The sequence below is a fragment of the Schistocerca nitens genome, chromosome 11, assembly GCF_023898315.1.
Source record: "Schistocerca nitens isolate TAMUIC-IGC-003100 chromosome 11, iqSchNite1.1, whole genome shotgun sequence".
Lineage (NCBI taxonomy): Eukaryota > Metazoa > Arthropoda > Insecta > Orthoptera > Acrididae > Schistocerca > Schistocerca nitens.
In genome coordinates, this window is record NC_064624.1 from 130,603,988 (window position 1) to 130,625,402 (window position 21,415).

The following is a 21,415-nucleotide window of genomic DNA, read 5'->3' on the forward strand; positions in this document are numbered from 1 at the left end:
GGGTTAAATTGAAGCAATTCTCCTGTGTTTTCCTTTGTAAAGGAACATTTGAGAACTGAGTTAAGCATTTCAGCTACTGATGAAGGTTTCTCGGGTCTCCAGCCGGGTGGTAGCGTTGATATCCCACGACGTTTCGGGAAGTGTCATACTACCCATCTTCTGGCGAAGTGTCGAGATTCGCGGAGAGCGGGCTATTTATATGCGTGGTCACCACCCTCCACTAGACCTCGGGTGGCTGCGGTGGACCAGCGGCATGTGCGCGGTGGTGGGGATGGCGGTCACCCCCGGCGGCCGCGTTCGGTTCTCGGTGTAAGCGTTCTGTTTGCGTCAGCGGCGGAGAACATTGACGGGCGCGCTCCTGACTGATTGCCGCTATCGCCGGGTTCCGTGCTGCGCCGAGTTGGTATCCCTCGTCTCTGTTGACCAGATTCTCGTGAATCCTTATTTCTATGGATTCTTTGATCACGCTTTCCCAAAAGCCAGATGCTCGGCACAGTACCTTCGTGTTTTCGAAGTTGAAGGTGTGTTCTTCATTGGTGCCGTGTTCTGCTAAGGCTGCCCATTGGGCAAACACAGCGCTGCATATCTAAACGCTGCAAAGAACATATCAGATGTGTGCAACTAGGCCACACAGAAAAATCAACCATACCAGAACACAGCAACAATGAAGAACACACCTTCAACATCGAAAACACGAAAGAAAGCGTGATCAAAGAATCCATAGAAATAAGGATTCACGAGAATCTGGTCAACAGAGACGAGGGATACCAACTCAGCGCAGCACGGAACCCGGCGATAGCGGCAATCTGTCGGGAGCGCGCCCGTCAATGTCCACCACCGCTGACGCAAACAGAATGCTGACACCGAGAACCGAACGCGGCCGCCGGGGGCGACCTCCATCCCCACCACCGCGCGCACGCCGCTGGTCCACCACAGCCACCCGAGGTCTAGTGGAGGGGGGTGACCGCGCATATAAATAGCCCGCTCTCCACGAATCTCGACACTTCGCCAGACGATGGAAGAAGATGGATAGTGTGACACTTCCCGAAACGTCGCGAGATGTCAACGCTACCACCCAGCTGGAGATCCGAGAAACTGTCAATAGTTTACGCCGGGAAAGCCTACAGTCACATTTCAGCTCCTGCTTCACTGCCCCCTATTTCATTTCCTGTCTCATTCGCTAGGGACTGGACACTAACTTTGGCGCCACTAACAGCCTTTACGTATGACCATAATTTCTTTGGGTTTTGTGGAACAGCATTTGACAGTATTCCACCACAATGTTTCATTTAGTATATCTCTATTTATAGCACTAAGCTCTGTTTTACACCTATTATGCAGTAATCATTGTTTCTTTACAGTGACTGTATATCACGGATGTTCCCTCCATTATGAACTGTTCTATTGGTTACATAGCTATCCAGTGTCTGGTTAACTATTCTTTTGAACTTTGGGCATAGTTCCTCTACATGCTCCTGTCCTGTGCTGAAAGCTTCAAGTTTCTCACTGAGCTCCGACACTACTGATTTTATCTAGTTAACTGAACATATATCTCAGTTACATCAGGAGATGAGTGGGTGACAGAAGGATTCAATTATTTTATGCCAACCTCTGATACTGAGTCTTGCCCAAACAATCTCCCATGCAGCTTCAAATTTCTATCTCAGTTGACTTGAGTTTCGCATTAGCCTACCCTTTCAATATACACTTAAATTTACCCAAATATCTCACCGATACCAGTTTCAGGTTTCAGCCACCTTTCTGTACCGCACTATGTGAGCTTCACTATTTTTCAAGGGCACTTCTAACCAGCAATCTGTTGTGAATGCTTTGGCAGTTAACTACAAGGATTTTTATATTCTCAACTCTGGGGGTGGGAGGTGTTCTTTTTGAAACTTACACTTATATTTCTGGCCTTGTACAGCGTCATTCTCTGAGCTGGATGGAGAGTTACCTCCTCTAAAAAGCTCTCGAGTGCAATCCGCACACAGTCAGATACCAAGGTAGCAGCCTCTGAAGTGTAGTGCACACTTGACCAATTTAGGAGGACCCTAAAGTTTTCAAAATCCGTGTTTTAAGTCCCAGAAGTTTCAGAGCAATTTATTGGAGAAGTTTCTAATGAGTATTTCGTTGTGTATTCATTATGTATGTTTATCACACTAGCTGCTACACAGCTGCACTCACATATAAGTAGTTTTGTTATGATGAGGGATGGTGAGTAAGTGAACTTTTGAATGTGCAATATGTTAGCTACCCTATGTATCTGCCTGTTCGGTTAAGCATAGTTCGTGACATGCATATGATACAGTTCAAAAGTCAAATAATAAATAGCTCTGCAAAAGAGTAATTTTTGTTCCGTATTTCATGATATATTTATCAAATCAGTAAGCCTCTTATACTACACACTTCCTAAAGTTGCCTGTGTTCTTCCTCAGCTACCTCCACACCTAACTTCATCAACATTGGTTCAGCAGTTAAGTTGTGAAAGCTTAACATACTTCTGCATTTACGAATATGGACAGAAACTAAAAAGAAATGCACATCTGGGTGGTGTCCATGACATAACTTTTATTGGAAATCAGTCTATATAGCAATTTTGCTTCTACTGTTGTGGTTGCAAACTGAAAAGTTCATCCTAAATTCATTCTGACTATAAAACACAAACACCATTAGGAAGTAACCATATTGGCACTTAAGTGAGAGCACGGAAGTCCATGAAGACACTTCTGAGATATGATCAGTTATCAGCAGTACACATTGTTACCACACATTTCTGTATTACGAGATTTTTTTCCCTCTAGCTTATTTGCATTGCTTCTGAACTATGAAATTGTGAGATCACAAAACACTATTTCCAACAAAATGTTCTTGTTCGCTGCTGATTGTCAACCTCAAAACCACAGAAAATTTTGAGAAACCCAATCTGGAATTACCAAACCATTTATTGATATGTAATTTGTGTTTGGTGATTGCTGAAAATTATAAAACAAATTATGTCCGTTATCAACAACTGTTTATGAAGCGATATAAAACTTAAGATGACCCATAAAAACACTTGGAGAAGTATATTAGACATTTCATATTGAGCAGGTAATTTTAATTACTCTCTAAAAGTGTTGAGAAAATTTAGAATAAATATTTCATTCTGCTTGTAGTGTGCAGAGTTATGAAACTTAATGGCAGATTAAATCTGTGTACGGGACCAGGACGCAAACCCAGAACCTCGCATTTTGAGGGCACTGCTCTTTTTGACTAAACTACCCAAGTGACTCACAACCTACCCTCGTAGCTTTACTTCCTACTTTCCAAACTTCACCCAAGTTCTGCATGTCTAGAGGAAACAACAGTCTGCAGTATACTTCCTTCCACAAGTGCTGTGTATGCAGGAGAACTACTGTGAAGCTTGTAAGGTAGGAAGCATACTTGCGAGGGTAAGTTGTGAGTCACGCCTGTATACACAGCTTATTCAGTACGAGAATTTCCCACAGAAGGCAAGGTTCTGGGTTCCTGTCCAGGTCTGGCTTGCAGTTTCAATCTGCCAAGGAGCTTCGGTGAGAAAATCAGTTCAGTAAGCTCACAAGGAAAAGAAAAGCAGTACACAGAAGAACTAATACAGAGAACTTAGAGAAATGAAAATTTCACCACATACCCACCAAAATACATTGAATATAATCCTGATCCTTGAAAGCAAAAGATGGTGTGGAATAATTGATACCTCCAACAAGATACTAAAAAGTTGTAGCCTTACTCCATGTAATGTTTTTGGGAACATATGTGGTACATCACTCATACAGAAAACTTTCCATAAGGGGTTAAAATATGCCTTTGTTGGACATCTGTTACTTTGAAGCTTTCAATACTGCTTTATAATGTACAGAACATTTGTGCTGCCCATTCTCAGCTACTGCTTTAGTATTTGGAATTCCAACCAGGGAGGGTTAAAGGAGGACACTGAAGCAATTCAGGTGTGATTATTCTGTTACAGGTAGAGAGACATTCGATCAAAGGCAAATATTGCAGAAGTTCTGTGGTAACTGAAATAGTAATTCCCAGAGGGAAGAAGAATTGTTTGCATGAAACACTTCTGAAGATATTGGTATAGGTTATCACATCGTGGACTGAACCCAATCTCGGGTACTAATAAGTTCAATTGACCACGTGTCACAATACGAAAGGTATCAACAGATTTCAGTAAGTACTCCTTATCAATCCATAATTATTCAAAATTTGTGAAAGTAAAGTACGAGGGTTTTCACCAACGTGTGTATATTGTGTGCAGAGTAATGTGGCCAGTATATTTGCAGTCAGTTGGGCAAGCGTGGGGAGAGCAGTAGTGGTTGGGGGTTGCGGACCAGGAAATGTCTACTAGCACTACGAGACATCATTCGCTGGCACTGACAGGCGCACACCTTGCTCTTTCTCAAAGAGTTTTACTGAAACTGTCTGGTAAAAAAAATCATTTTGCATTACTTATAGCCTTACGTGACAGCATAATGATAAAGTGCCCATCACTTCATTAATAGAGTTAATGTGATATTGTGCATTTAAGTAAAACACTGCACCAAATTTGAGAAGTTCGCAATGACAAATTGGGGTCTACAATTTTGAGTCTGATGCATATTACATCATACATTGCTATTATGAAATTTAGCCAACATATTGAATTCTTCACTAGATTTGAGAGGGCACCTGTCACCAAACTCAATAAAGCTAATTTTATGCAGGGCACTCATTTGCGAACTGGAATGTAATGAGATGACGTCCTTTTGAAACTGGCACTCCTACTTCCTCACTCTTTGGTTGTAGTATGCGAACTACAAATTTATGTTTCATCAATATATATGGGTCAACAGTCTTCATAGTACTTTTTTATTTTATTCAAATAGTCAACACGTTTCCTATGTATTTCTGAACATTCTACAAACACTTTCCTGTTACCTGCTGTTTTGCACCATACGGTAAATATTACGCATGTTAATTACATGATAATGTCTAAGTAATACATTGACATTAAAGAAACTGGCACACCTGAAGCCACGCTTGTGGGAGCAGGTACTGTAATGAAGAAATACATATTTATCCTTGTCATAGGAAAAGTGACTATTTGGGGTACACGAAAATTGTGTCTCAGCTTGCGCACAACTTATCTGTTGAAATCATCTAAATCTATGATTTTTCCCTCTTTATTCTGTCTGCAGGTGGCCGCTCATGACGGTACCAATGATGTGTGTCACTTTGGATCACAATATCTCTGCTAACAGAACTGGTAAAGGCTGCCAGTCTTGCTTGCAAGATGAAGCAGAGCTAACCATTTGCAGCACAGTCAACAGGACCGATTGCGGACCTCTGATACAGAGGCGTGTGGTGGGTCTGAATCAAGAGGCTCTGACAGTTCTGCAACTGTGTAGGCTTCAATTCCTCAACTTGCACCAAAGGGTGGTCGGGTTTCGGGTTCTGTTGAATAGGTCAGGTCTCCACTATACGCAGGAGGCAGCTACGTGGGTAGCAGGGGCTGTGGGGTGTGGACTGGGTAGTTTTTTTACCCTCAATATGTTGGCAAAAATACATGTTTAATTCCACTCCTTCAAAATTAACAATGTAAGTACAGACCAGATGTGGCTTGAATTCAAAGAAATAGTATTGGCAGCAATTGAGAGATTTATACCAAGTAAGTTAACAAACGACAAGAGCTTATCCTCCTCCTCCTCCTCCTCCTCCTCCTCCTCGGTACACAAAACAGGTTTGAACACTGTTGCAGCAACAACAAAACAAACATGCCAAATTTAAACAGACACAAAATCCCCAAGATTGGCGATCCTTTACAGAAGCTCGAAATTTAGTGTGGACTTCAATCGAGATGCTTATAACAGTTTCCAAAATGAAACTGTCTTGAAACTGGCAGAAAATCCAAAGAAATTTTGGTTGTATGTGAAGTATGTTAGCGGCAAGAAACAATCGATGCCTTCTCTGCGCGATAGCAATGGAGATACTATCAAAGACAGTGCTGCCAAAGCACAGTTACTAAACACAGTCTTGCGAAATGCCTTCACCAAAGAAGACTAAGTAAATATTCCAGAATTCGAATAGAGAACAGCTGCCAACATAAGTAACATAGAAGTAAATATCCTCAGAGTAGTGAAGCAACTTAAATCACTTAATAAAAACAAGTCTTCTGGTCCAGACTGTATACCAATTAGGTTCCTTTCAGAGTATGTTGATGATTAGCTCCATAATTAACAATCATATACAACCATTCACTTGACCTAAGATCCGTACCTAAAGACTGGAAAGTTGTACAGGTCACACCAATATTCAAGGAAGGTAGTAGGAGTAATCCACTGAATTACAGGTGCATATCATTAACGTCGATAAGCAGCAGGATTCTAGAACAGATACTGTGTTCAAACACTATGAATTATCTCAAAGAAAACAGTCTATTGACACACAGTCTGTGGTGTCACAGCCAGACACCACACTTGCTAGGTGGTAGCTTAAATCGGCCGCGGTCCTGTAGTACATGTCGGACCCGCGTGTCGCCACTGTGTGATCGCAAACCTAGTGCCACCACAAGGCAGGTCTCGAGAGACTGACGAGAACTCGCCCCAGTTGTACGGACGACATAGCTAGTGACTAGACGTACGAAGCCTTTTTCTCTCATTAGCCGAGAGACAGAATAGCCTTCAGCTAAGTTAATGGCTACGAACTAGCAAGGCGCCATTAGCCTTACAGTGATTGTAATTAAAGTCTCCTTTGTGCGATGTACCACAATGATTGATTAAAGATAAGTATTATACCAGCTACGTACTTTTCTTCATAGCATTAATTACGTATCCTGTTCCAGTACTTCACGCCTGTCTGCGTTAGTCCAGCGTGCCTTTTAAGCCACCTCTATCTACAAGGTGTTGGCCCAGCTGCCAACACATCACAGTCAACATGGGTTTAGAAAACATCGTTCTTGTGAAACAACTAGTCTTTACTCACACAAAGTGTTCAGTGCTATTGACAAGGGATTTCAGATTGATTCCGTATTTCTGGATTTCCAGAATGCTTTTGACATTGTACCACACAAGCAGCTTATAGTGAAATTGTGTGCTTATGGAATATCGTCTCAGTTGTGTGTCTGGATTTGTGATTTCCTGTCAGAGACGTTACAGTTCGTGGTAACTGACGGAAAGTCATCGAGTAAAACATAAGTGATTTCTGGCATTCCCCAAGGTAGTATTGTAGGCCCTTTGCTGTTCCATCTATATTAATGATTCTAGAGACAATCTGAGCAGCCGTCTTTGGTTGTTTGCAGATGACACTGTCGTTTATCGACTAATAAAGTCATCAGAAGAGCAAAACAAATTGCAAAATGATCTAGAAAATACATCTGAATGCTGCAAAAATTGGCAGTTGACCATAAATAACGAGAAGTGTGAGGTCATCCACATGATTGCTAAAAGGAATTCGTTAAACTTCAGTTACACGATAAATCATCAAATCTAAAGGCCTTAAATTCAACTAAATACCTAGGAATTACAATTACTAACAACTTGAATTGGAAGGAACACAAAGAAAATGTTGTGGAGAAGGCTAACTCAAGGCTGCATCATTTTATTGGTGGGACACTTAGAAAATGTCACAGATCTACTAAGGAGAGGATCCTTACCATATAGGACTGATAGAGTACACTGAAATAGTTCATGGAAGGGCAGCATGTTTTGTATTATCGTGAAATATAGGAGAGAGAGAGTTACTGAAATGATACAGGATTTGGGCTGGACATCATTAAAAAGAAAGGTGGTTTTCATTGCGATGGAATCTTCTCACGAAATTCCAATTGCCAACTTTCTTTTCCGAATGTGAAAGTATTTTGTTGGTACCGACCTACACAGGGAGAAACAATCACCGCAATAAAATAAGGGAAATCAGAGCTCGTATGGAAAGATATAGGTGTTTGTTTTTCCCGCACGCTATACAAGATTGGAATAACAGAATTGTTAATCTGCCAGGCACTTAAATGTGATTTGCCGAGTATCCATGTAGATGTAGATCTACTCAATGATAACAGGTCAAAACATTCCAGGTCTACAATCTTGTTGATTCTGGCCATCTTTTCTATCTTCTTTAGTTTTCTTTCTTTTTTATTCTGGCCCTCTTTGTCACACTTCATCAGCTTTTTCAGCTCCAGCAACATGTTGCCTGCCCACTTTTCACGTGTTCCCCAGTTTTTACGTCTATTCTGCTCATGGTTTTCAATCTGCTCATTACTCCATCATCAAGACATATGGACTCTCCCAACATTCCACCATTTTGTTTATCTCAGCCAGCGTCAGCAGTATCATTGATGTGTGTCGTTACGTGTTGAAATGAACATTTAAGTTTAGTTCCTTTGTTTGTTTGTTTCCTTTTTGTCACTGTTAAAATGCTAAACATTTAAGAACGTGTGTTTTTAGTTTAACAAGTGTTCAAAGCTGGCAGTAAATACACAGCTTCATTTCGTCAAACATTTAATTCAGTTTTCCCAGAGACAACACTCCCACATCACAATACTGTGCGAGATTTGATTAACAAATTTCGAAGTCCGGGTTCAGTGACAGATGCACTGAGAAGTGGTCATCCTAGCGTTTTGTCTGAGGATAAACTACTCCATATTTCCGATAAAATGTCCACGAGTCCGAACAAGTCAGTAAGAAAACTTGCCCAGGAAATCGAGTTAAGAGTCTGAATGGCCCACACAGCTGTAAGGGGGGGAGAAAAAAAAAAAAAAAAAAATCAGAACTTTTCCCATACAAAGTGACAGTCGTGCAAGAAATGAAAAATACTGATCATGGCAAGAGACTGCATTATTGTCAATGGTTCAAAAATTTCGTTCGACAGAATGGAAGGGATATTCTTAATGAAACATTTTTCACTGACGAGGCGTGGTTTCATTTATCCGGGTACATGAACTCCCAAAATTCTCGTATGTGGAGTACTGCAAATTCATTGCGTATTCATGAGGAACCACTTCATTCTGTGAAGGAAAAAAAAAAAAAAAAAAAGAGTTGGATTGCAATTTCTAGATGTCAGCTTGTGGGTCCCATCAGCTTGTGGGTCCCACGTTTTTCAACAAAACAATAAACGCACAACGATACTGCAGTGATATTCTGTACCCATTCATAGGAGAATTTCTGTTAAGTGAAATAGTGAACGGTTATTTTCAACAAGATGGTGCAACCGCGCATCAGCTTGCGCTTCAGTGTCACTGCTTGCTGATGTTGTTGGTGATTGCATAATTTCACACGGACCTTGGCCTCACACGACTGTCTGACCTAACACCACCTGACTTTCTTCTGGGGTGCAGCGAAAGCTGCCTGTCTATAAAAACCGTCCAAAATCCATCGATGAATTGAAAACTGCAATATCCACTTTCACTGCTTCTGTTGCAGAAGAAATGTTACAGCTTATGTTTGGAAACATGATTAGACGAATTGAATTGCATATTCAACAACCAGGTGGGGGGGACACTTACAACATTTAATGTGAAAATTTGTATGTAAAAATGTATATTCAATTTCACTGTGTTTCATTTCGGTATACTCACTGCGGCATACGGCACGCGCAGCTAACAATCATACAGCACTGCGGAGAGACTTTTTGAACACCCTGTATTTTTTTTACACCAGACATGAATTATTTGAGGGGAAACCATTTTGTATATTCACACGATACTAGAAGCAATGAAAATTTTATGCTCCCCACCCACCGCCTCACAATCTATGCCCTGGGACCTCAATACATGGGAATGAAAATTTGTAATAAATTAAAAGGGACCAAGTTGCTGCAAATTAATTTAGGTTCACTTAAAAGAAAGCTATACGAGGTACTGACACTGAAGTGTTATTACTCAGTGGATGAATTCATGCAGGACAAACTAGAAATTTGAGCTGGATACAATATGTTACACATTCCAAGAGCTATGCTTACAATGTTGTTATTTACTGTAGTGCTGTTATTTATTAATGTAAAAATTATTGTAACTGTGTTATAAATTTTTGACATGTCTCCTGTACGCAAACCAAATGGATTGCAAATGTACATGATGAGATGTTGTTGTTGTTGTTTTCAGTCCTGAGACTGGTTTGATGCAGCTCTCCATGCGACCCTATCCTGCGCAAGCTTCTTCATCTGCTAGTACCTACTGCAACCTACATCCTTCTGAATCTGCTTAGTGTATTCATCTCTTTGTCTCCCTCTACGATTTTTACCCTCCACGCTGCCCTTTTACCCTCCACGCTGCCCTCCAATACTAAATTGGTGATCCCTTGATGCCTCAGAACATGTCCTACCAACCAATCCCTCCTTCTAGTCAAGTTGTGCCACAAACTTCTCTTCTCCCCAATTCTATTTAATACCTCCACATTAGTTATGTGATCTACCCATCTATGATGAGATGTATAAAACAATTCGCTGTTCAAGTAATACAAACTGGAACACCCTATCATCTATACATGTACAAAATGCAATGAAAGCTTGACTGCTCCTCAGGTTTCAAACAAAGACCTCAATCATGCTCTTGCTTTATTTTCACGATCACATTAATTCTAGTCTGCAATTCCAATTTGTGGCTTTTAGAAATAGTGTCACGAGTTTACGATGCAAAGAATGTAAGCGGTCCATTATTAAATGTTATCTGTGGTTGTCATAACAACTGGCGTAAACTGTGTTGTTTATGCTGATTGTGTCATGATTTCCAAGGTTGGTTAGTGTAGTGTTTCAGGTTATTTATAAACATCCCAACACACCATTGGAAAGATGTCGACAAGAGGTGCCCGTGAGTAAGTTGAATAAGAACAAATTTAGTGAGAAAGGGAAACTGTGTGCTGTCCTATCTTGTATGCAGTGAATGTAGAGCAGCCATGGAGCTAGCGAGAAGGTGATCAGTAAACAGTAAAATGGTATTACAACCATTGGTCACACAGGAGTCGTTTGTGCCTTAGTGCAGCAAGTGCCTCAATCCGAGAACCGTGGAGTAAATGACGCTCCAACAAGGGCGTAATGAACAATTGAACAGCAGTAGTTGTTTATCTGGTTTGCTCTCTCAGGTCCCAAAGTACGCATTTACGGACTTTTTGAATGTAATCAAGAGAATGGCATTACCGTAGCAATTGTTTGTTGTGTTGTTAAAAGTAATAATGAAAATGTTGGGCACAATGTACCCCTGTTTGTGAGAAGTGTGGCTATATATTTAGTAGTGCAGTAGAGAGAACTTGCAAAAGCATTCCAGGAATCTTCACCACAGTTGGATCGACAGGGAGGTGGCACCGAAGGATTCGGACAACCAAACAACTACTCTGAGAAGAGAGGATAAAGGTAATACTACTTTCATCTAGCAGCGTATCAGGGTCGGTAAATTATTGCCCTGCTGTATCGGCCAGGGACGCAACATCCTTATAGTGCTGGTGTAAGATCCACCACAAACACTACAAAATATACATCAACAGGAGGAAAGGGAAAATACACCCCATATGCAACTGTGGAAAAGGCGAATGGAGAATGCACCAGCAATTAAGTGCAGAAAATTGATCTGAACCAGAATTACGACTCCAAAGAATAGAAGACAGAAGTTGCCCCTGACAACCAGCAATCAACAACAGTGTCTTACCTCACACGGAACAAGGAATCAAAAAGAATTATAACTAAGAGTTTCTTTTGAACGAACTGTCTGATTAGTAAATCATAATGAATGGAAACTACAATTTACTGCTGGATACCTGAAACAGAAAAAAAAAGAAGACAGTGGCAGCAAGAGCAGACGTCGGCTTCAACTTCAGTGCTGACTTCGGCTGTTCTACAACAAGCACGCAGTTCACAGTTCTGCAGAAGGGTGAGCCGTGAACATTTTAAAAAACAAGTTGAGACATTTCTGTGAGTATAGGATTTAATATTAACACTGTCGATTAGTAATAGAAAGTGTATGCCAATCACAAGAAATACGGCAATGCAAAACGAGGAGTTAAGATCGATACTGGAAGGCATAAATAAAAAACAAGCAGAGAAGGATAAGGCGATACTGGAAGGCATAATTGAAGAACAAGCAGAGAAGGATAAGGCAATACTAAAAGGTATGATTAAAAAACAAGCAGAAAAATACTGGGTAGGATGGAGAGCGGAACAAGCAGAATTAGTCCATTACGGAACAAGTTACTGAATCAATCGATGACATACTCAACCATAACTAACTTTAATGCACAAGTTAATAATCAAAACATTAAAATAATGGAAATAAATTCTAGAGTAAATGAATTATGAGAATAAGTGCCAATAGAGGTGCAACAAGTAGCTAAAAAAGCATCAACAGATCATTTACAGAAAAGTGTACATAGATCAACAACCCGACAGTGGACAGGCTATGTAGATAATGTGAATTCCCGATTCCAAGTGGTATGAGCTAGTATTCCAGAAACAAATAAGTGTATCAAGTCCATACAGGAAAATGTTGTAGCAGGGACACCTGATGCTATACAACATTTGGAGAAACGTTTACAGTTATTCATAGAAAAAGAAGTAAAAGACAAAACAGAAATAAATAATGGCAACATCACTTCTGGGGAAAGTACAATTAACAGTAAACAAGAACTTGATAGAATATGGAAAGCAATAGACAATAATAAAAAGAAATTAGAAAATTGTAAACCAGAATCTATGACAGGAGTAGATGCAATAGAGGGTTTATCTATAGGTAATGGGTTTAAATTAGCAAAGCAATTTCCAAAGTACAAACCAGACAGTGATGTACACCCAATTTATTTTTGACTAGTGTTTGCCAGATCTTTGCCCAAAAATTGGGATGACTTAAAGAAAATAGATTTCACATTAGGATACGTAATGCGAGAAGCGGAGGAATGGGGAAATGCTCATGCAGAAGAATTTGTGTCTCAAAAGGTTTAAGAGAAAGAACTGGTCTTCAAGCACTCAGGAAAAATTAATCTTAATGTTACTAGACCATACTCCATACAATAATTCAGGGAGCACATATTAAAAGTATTTGGAATGGCATTTTACAAAAACTAAATACTTAGATGATCCAACAGATGAAATGCACTTACTGAAAGTACTCATTAGATGTTTACCATACCACGTTCGACAAGCAATATTGTACAGAGGGTGGAAAACCGTAAATGAGTTATTAATGTTTATTGAAGTTTTACACACACTCAATACTGAAAGAAATGAAAATTATTCAGTGAATGAGTGAAATATGGGGAATAGAAATAACATGTTGTTGTTGTTGTTGTTGTTGTTGTTGTTGTTGTTGTGGTCTTCAGTCCTGAGACTGGTTTGATGCAGCTCTCCATGCTACTCTATGCTGTGCAAGCTTCTTCATCTCCCAGTACCTACTGCAACCTACATCCTTCTGAATCTGCTTAGTGTATTCATCTCTTGGTCTCCCTCTACGATTTTTACCCCCCACGGTGCCCTCCAATGCTAAATTTGTAATCCCTTGATGCCTCAAAACATGTCCTACCAACCAATCCCTTCTTCTAGTCAAGTTGTGCCACAAACTTCTCTTCTCCCCAATCCTATTCAATACCTCCTCATTAGTTACGTGATCTACCCACCGTATCTTCAGCATTCTTCTGTAGCACCACATTTCGAAAGCTTCTATTCTCTTCTTGTCCAAACTAGTTATCGTGCATGTTTCACTTCCATACATGGCTACACTCCATACAAATACTTTCAGAAACGACTTCCTGACACTTAAATCTATACTCGATGCTAACAAATTTCTCTTCTTCAGAAACGATTTCCTTGCCATTGCCAGTCTACATTTTATATCCTCTCTACTTCGACCATCCTCAGTTATTTTACTCCCTAAATAGCAAAACTCCTTTACTACTTTAAGTGTCTCATTTCCTAATCTAATTCCCTCAGCATCACCCGATTTAATTTGACTACATTCCATTATCCTCGTTTTGCTTTTGTTGATGTTCATCTTATATCCTCCTTTCAAGACACTGTCCATTCCGTTCAACTGCTCTTCCAAGTCCTTTGCTGTCTCTGAAAGAATCACAATGTCATCGGCGAAACTCAAAGTTTTTACTTCTTCTCCATGAATTTTAATACCTACTCCGAATTTTTCTTTTGTTTCCTTTACTGCTTGCTCAATATACAGATTGAATAACATTGGGGAAAGTCTACAACCCTGTCTCACTCCTTTCCCAACCACTGCTTCCCTTTCATGCCCCTCTACTCTTATAACTTCCATCTGGTTTCTGTACAAATTGTAAATAGCCTTTCGCTCCCTGTATTTTACCCCTGCCACCTTCAGAATTTGAAATAGAGTATTCCAGTTAACATTGTCAAAAGCTTTCTCTAAGTCTACAAATGCGAGAAACGTAGGTTTGCCTTTTCTTAATCTTTCTTCTAAGATAAGTCGTAAGGGCAGTATTGCCTCACGTGTTCCAACATTTCTACGGAATCCAAACTGATCTTCCCCGAGGTGGGCTTCTACCAGTTTTTCCATTCGTCTGTAAAGAATTCGCGTTAGTATTTTGCAGCTGTGACTTATTAAATTGATAGTTCGGTAATTTTCACATGTGTCAACACCTGCTTTCTTTGGGATTGGAATTATTATATTCTTCTTGAAGTCTGAGAGTATTTCGCCTGTCTCATACATCGTGCTCACCAGATGGTAGAGTTTTGTCATGACTGGCTCTCCCGAGGCCATCAGTAGTTCTAATGGAATGTTGTCCACTCCCGGGGCCTTGTTTCGACTCACGTCTTTCAGTGCTCTGTCAAACTCTTCACGCAGTATCATATCTCCCATTTCGTCTTCATCTACATCCTCTTCCATTTCCATAATACTGTCCTCAAGTACATCGCCCTTGTATAAACCCGCTATATACTCCTTCCACCTTCCTGCCTTCCCTTCTTTGCTTAGAACTGGGTTGCCATCTGAGCTCTTGATATTCATACAAGTGGTTCTCTTCTCTCCAAAGGTCTCTTTAATTTTCCTGTAGGCAGTACCTATCTTACCCCTAGTGAGATAAGCCTCAACATCCTTACATTTGTCCTCTAGCCATCCCGGCTTAGCCGTTTTGCACTTCCTGTCGATCTCATTTTTGAGACGTTTGTATTCCTTTTTGCCTGCTTCATTTACTGCATTTTTATATTTTCTCCTTTCATCAATTAAATTCAATATTTCTTCTGTTACCCATGGATTTCTATTAGCCCTCGTCTTTTTACCTACTTGATCCTCTGCTGCCTTCACTAGTTCATCCCTCAGAGCTACCCATTCTTCTTCTACTGTATTTCTTTCCCCCATTCCTGTTAATTGTTCCCTTATGCTCTCCCTGAAACTCTCTACAACCTCTGGTTCTTTCAGTTTATCCAGGTCCCATATTAAATTCCCACCTTTTGCAGTTTCTTCAGTTTCAATCTGCAGTTTATAACCAATAGATTGTGGTCAGAATACACATCTGCCCCAGGAAATGTGTTACAATTTAAAACCTGGTTCCTAAATCTCTGTCTTACCATTATATAATCTATCTGACACCTTTTAGTATCTCCAGGATTCTTCCAGGTATACAATCTTCTTTTATGATTCTTGAACCAAGTGTTAGCTATGATTAAGTTATGCTCTGTGCAAAATTCTACAAGGCGGCTTCCTCTTTCATTCCTTCCCCCCAATCCATATTCACCTACTATGTTTCCTTCTCTCCCTCTTCCTACTGACGAATTCCAGTCACCCATGACTATTAAATTTTCATCTCCCTTCACTACCTGAATAATTTCTTTTATCTCGTCATACATTTCATCTATTTCTTCATCATCTGCAGAGCTAGTTGGCATATAAACTTTTACTACTGTAGTAGGCATGGGCTTTGTGTCTATCTTGGCCACAATAATGCGTTCACTATGCTGTTTGTAGTAGCTTACCCGCACTCCTATTTTTTTTATTCATTATTAAACCTACTCCTGCATTACCCCTATTTGATTTTGTATTTATAACCCTGTAAGCACCTGACCAAAAGTCTTGTTCCTCCTGCCACCGAACTTCACTAATTCCCACTATATCTAACTTTAACCAATCCATTTCCCTTTTTAAATTTTCTAACCTACCTGCCCGATTAAGGGATCTGACATTCCACGCTCCGAGCCGTAGAACGCGCGGGCGAAGGAACCTAATTATTGTAGAGTAAGCAGTAATGAAACAGTTCAGTTCACAGCAGGGATAATGGTTTAAATCACAATAACCCTAGAGGGGAAAGAATTCAGATTGATAGCATCAATTCGTAGGTGTTTACACCTCAAAACCAACAATTATGCAACAAAATAACACGGGGATAATCAGCGTATTGTTGAAGTAAGTTCCAGTCAGTATCCGGTCATAGTGACGGAAAACGAGAAAATATATATATATTCGTGTATAGTAAAATATCACCTATTAACAATTGGTTATTAGCTGAAGAGGAAAATTTAGAAAAAGTGCAACGCAAACCAGTTGTAATCAGAAGAATAGGAAATAAAGGAGTGGAAATTTACATTGATTCAGGAAGCGAAGTATCAATTTTGGAGGAATGGCTATTTAGTGGAAGAATAAAGGAATTCCTTAAGTTACCTGTTATGGGAGTAAATATTGTAGGTATTACAGCTACTAAGAGCAATGTAGTGAAATGGGAAACAAAGATTACATTTTAAATAGATCAACTTTTGTTTGAACAACCCATGTTAATAGTCCCTAAAATAAATACACAAGTATTACTAGTAGTAGATTGGTTAATGAAATGTGCAATGGTAATAGACTTTCAGAGTGGTTCCTTTAAGTGCAATCTAGATAACTATAGCCTAATAAAGAGATCTTGTGTAAGACAGATCGCTGTCAAGGACTAAACGGGAGTAATAATTTATGGTTAATAGCAAATACGAGTTCAATGGAAAAGGATGTAAGTAATCTACAACAAATTGCAAATAAAGGTGATTTGTATGCTAAGGCTTACGAATCTGAAATGTTGTTAACCCTTACTCAAAAGGAAGAGCTATATGGAATATTATGCAAGTATTCAGATGTATTTTCAGACAAACCAGGTAATATAGGAGATTATGTGTGTAGTTTTAAAATCAAAAGCAAGGAACCTTTTTTTTCTGTAGACCTTACCCTGTACCTATCAATGTAAAACAGGGAGTACAGGAAGAAATACATAAAATCTTAGATAGCAATGTTATAGAAAGAAGCACAAGCATATACAACAATCCACTGTTAGTTGTCAGAAAGGCAACAGGAGGTGTGCGCCTATTACTAGACGCGAGAACCTGGAATCGTCACATTGAACTGGAGAGAGATTGTCCCATATGCATAAACAAACTACTTGCTTGTTTTACAAAAGCAAATTATTTTAGTTCTGTGGATCTGACGGATGAGTACTGGCAGGTGAAATTAGCTAAAGAATCTAGACCTTATACTGCATTCCTATATGACGGAAAGTCTACCAGTTTAAAGTTTTGCCATTTGGGTTAAACATATCAGTATCAGTGTTTATAAGAGCATTATATCAAGCATATAGGGAGAAAGTTGTTACAAGAGCTATTGATTTATGTACAAGATATACTGACTGTTTCAGAAACCTGGGAGGAACATTGTGATTTACTTGCAAGAGCAATAGAGAAATTCTATACCAAGGGAATAACTACTAAGCTCGCTACATCACATTTTGGGCAAGAGGAACTAAAATTCTTGGGACATCTTTAAGGAATAAGAGGAATTAAACCAGATCCATTACGCATTAAAGCGATTAAAGACTGTCCACATCCACAGAATGTGAAATAGTTACGTTCCTTTTTAGGATTAGTGGGATTTTATAGACGGTATATACAAGGACAAATCATAGTAATCCACATCTACTATCGCTATTAAAGCACAAGGCAAAATGATTATGGGATGAAAATGCAGAAAAGGCATTCCAGGAAGTAAAGGATACCCTAGTCAATGCTCTTATATTGAACCATCCAAGTCTTCGTGAACCATTTGGCATCACATCAGATGCATCACAATATGGCGTAGCAGCAGAATTATTGCAAGGGGAATGGGACCCAGAAGAGGGAGAAAATAAAACCATTGCTTTCGCTAGTCCCAGCCTAGGCAAACATGAGCTGAATTCTACAGCAACGGAGAAAGAGTTACCATATTTACTCAAATCTAAGCCACACTTTTTTCCAGTTTTTGTAATCAAAAATACTGCCTGCGGTTTACAATCAGGTTCAAAGTAAGCGGAAGTTCTGAAAAATGTTGGTAGCTGCCGCCACAACTAACTTCTGCTGTCGAATATACGTAGCGCTACACAGGCATGCTTTGCAGGCACAAAGATAAATACTGGCGCCAAAACCTCTGCATCAGTAAATAAATTAAAAGAAAAGGTAGAAGAATGTAAACATTATGCCATGTATTGTTTCGTGTTGCTGTTATCTCATTTAAATCCTGTCTGCCTAATAAACTACGAAACTAGAGTGAGACAGCAGCAAACGCGGAAGAATATACATATCAAGTCATGTTTATATTCGTATTCTTCTTATGCTGAATAATGATTCAGTCAGAAATGAAGCATGGCAACTGACTAGATTTTTAAATCTAAGATGACTCATTTCTGTGCAGAATGTAATGTACTAAAGAGGCGTCTGCAAAGATTTTCAAACAGAGAAAAATTTTTGCCAAACTCTCCTTCAGAACATCTTCTATCATACACAGTCTATTATTTGGTTCTTGTTGATCGTTATCAAAGAAAGCAGCAGTATAAGTAACAACAAATAGCACTCTCTTGCCATTGTTTCGCTCATGAGACAATCCCTCTTTCTTTTTTTTTTTATTGTAATCCGCGGTAGCGTGCACGAAAGCAAGCCATGCCACAAGCGGCAACAGGTCGTAAACACTCATTATCAGAATCTGACAAACAATGCACGACACAGTACAATAATACATTTTCAGCTTAGAGTGACGTAAACACCCATAACAAAGAGAACGGCACTTATCAGATCAAAACAAAATAAGCAATCAATTCAAACCATACGATACACGCGGTTTTAGACAAATGAACCTGCTGCAAACTTTGAGAAACATAAATCATCCAGTTTGGCATTGCAAACAAAGTTCATCACCTATTAATGTTAGCGTGCCAACAGAATATAATAAATCAGGTAGAAATCTCCAAGTTCTTGGGTTCAAATATTGACAAAATGTCAAAACTGGCCAACTCTGGGGTACAGTCATTCATTCGCTAATGTTCTGGGGGAGAATATTCTATGTTGTGGACATCTCTAAGCAATTAGGGACGTCAACCAAAGGCTCAAATTGCATTCATTCACTGATTAAGTCTGCAAAAACTCACTTCATTCTGAAAGTGACAGCAATATTCACAATTACAACAGTAGAAGGAAAGTATAACTTGCAGTACTTCATACATGTTTTAAATTATTTATGCAAGAGGCTAAATGTAGTTAGTGTCCTGGCTCTCCTGTTGCACGATGCAGTCAGCAACTGTGAAATGAGTGATTGTAACTGAACAACTGTGTTTTCAGTGTGAATAGCAGGAAGAAAACTAGATGTGATGACAAACTGACCTGTGGCGAAGCCCGAGGCTGAGGTTTGGTTGGAATGCGACAGTTCCAATCACTGTTTTTCATGTTCACTGTCCATCATTCATTGCACAAATATGAACTGCAGCATGCAAAGTAAGAGACAGGTACAGTGTCACTGGACTTCTGCCATGCAATCTGCTGTTCAGCTGACATAATCCATATCACAATTTGAATACATCATGTATAACATCGAAGTAACTAGCAAGCTACCAATGCAAAAGGTAAATGTGTAACCAATATAGTAGGCACTGATTAAAGATTTTATTTTTATAATGCAAGTGAACAAATTAGATACAGCGTGCAATAAAAAACACGAGAGTTACTAGGCAGTCACGAAACAAACATCCGACAGTCTTTACTTACTGCTGTATGACTAGTTCTGACAGACTGTTTCACTCCTCCCCCAAATACATCCCCAAGTCCACCTCTGGGAGAATGGTGCAAGCAACTATGGCTTCAAAACAGTTACAGTGGGTGGTTCTGTAAGGCGGTGGAATGGTGAACAGTTCGATAGCTTGCATCAAACTCTAGCTGAGAACGAAGTTTGTTTAGTTAAGTGCTCCATGTGACATACCTGAAGAATAATTTAACAGTAATAATTGTATTACTAAGTCATTAGGGCAAATGGTGCCATTACACCAATAGATAATTCAATAAATGTTACATTACCCTGTGTAAAAAAAAAATAGGTTAAGTACTGTAATTACATTTAATCATTTTCCCTTCACATTGCAGAATGGGCAGGCAATGAGCCAATCACATTATGTTTATAAGCATGCTTAGTAAATCCTTAGACAAATAGTGGCATTTTATTGAATAATTTGTTACCTACATACTAACAACTATAAGCTAAATCCTTAGTATCATGTATAAAAATGTATTGTTTCCTGTAGAATGTAACATATTTCCTCAACATTTTACTTCTGCCAACAACTGCTTGGTACAATGTACAGTAGTACAAAAGTTGATTGCCTCGACAATCTTTAGCTCGCAGAATGTTGGCTTCTAATGTGCTCTATATGTGAACATTTAGCATTTACTATAATGACCACATGCTGCAACCCCAAGCTGCCCCCCCCCCCCCACAAACACCTCACATCAATAAAAAAATCAGCAACAAATAAAAACCACAAAATAAACTAAACCCAATCACGCATTACAACTCAAAAACAACTAACAAAAAAGGTCCTCTCCAACATAATCATAAAACAATCCCCCTCCCCACCCACAACCCACCTAAATCCACAACCATTACCCACAATCCGCCCCCAAATACCAAACGCCCACAACCACCCACCCTCAGCCTGTACATCTTACCCACTGCCCTCAGAAAAACACAAAAAGTACAATAATGCCCAGGGTCACACTTACAACGCCAATACTCATCTAAATGAGATGGTGGGTTAGAAGAGCCACTCTTCCCTCCCTTATAACTGATTGAACCACCCCCCCCCCTCCCAAAAAAAACCTCCATTGCATTAGCACATGCACTAGTTTCGCAATTTTTAAACTCTAAACTACGGTTTACAACTAAATGATCAAAACCCCTCTTCTGCAAACCCCTGTATGACGAAAAAGCATCTGAAACTACAGTACTCCCCCCCCCCTCAATATACTCTTCAATTAACCCTTGAAGTCCATCTTCGTGCGCCCCTCCAAAAAGCCTGAAAAAAAATAATCGGCATACCCACCCCACAAAGTAACAACCTCCCCACACCCACAAACCAACCAGAGATGTACCTCTCCCATACTTCCCTCTTCCCAAACTGTGACTCGTCTATTTCAAACACTAACCCCGGCTCACCGAACTTACTTTTAC

At 39.6% G+C, this 21,415-nt stretch overlaps 1 long non-coding RNA gene across 6 annotated transcripts in view; it reads right to left on the reverse strand.

The window, feature by feature from the left end:
• Positions 1–21,415, reverse strand: part of LOC126213544 (uncharacterized) — a 518,933-nt gene that overhangs the window by 495,253 nt on the left and 2,265 nt on the right. For 2 of the 6 annotated variants that reach the window (XR_007541218.1, XR_007541219.1), the window contains one exon: positions 19,960–20,170. This is a non-coding gene — a long non-coding RNA (uncharacterized LOC126213544). Of the gene's footprint in view, positions 1–19,578; positions 19,676–19,959; positions 20,288–21,415 lie in introns of those variants that run through there. The other 4 variants (XR_007541221.1, XR_007541216.1, XR_007541217.1 and 1 more) reach the window with 4 other exon arrangements.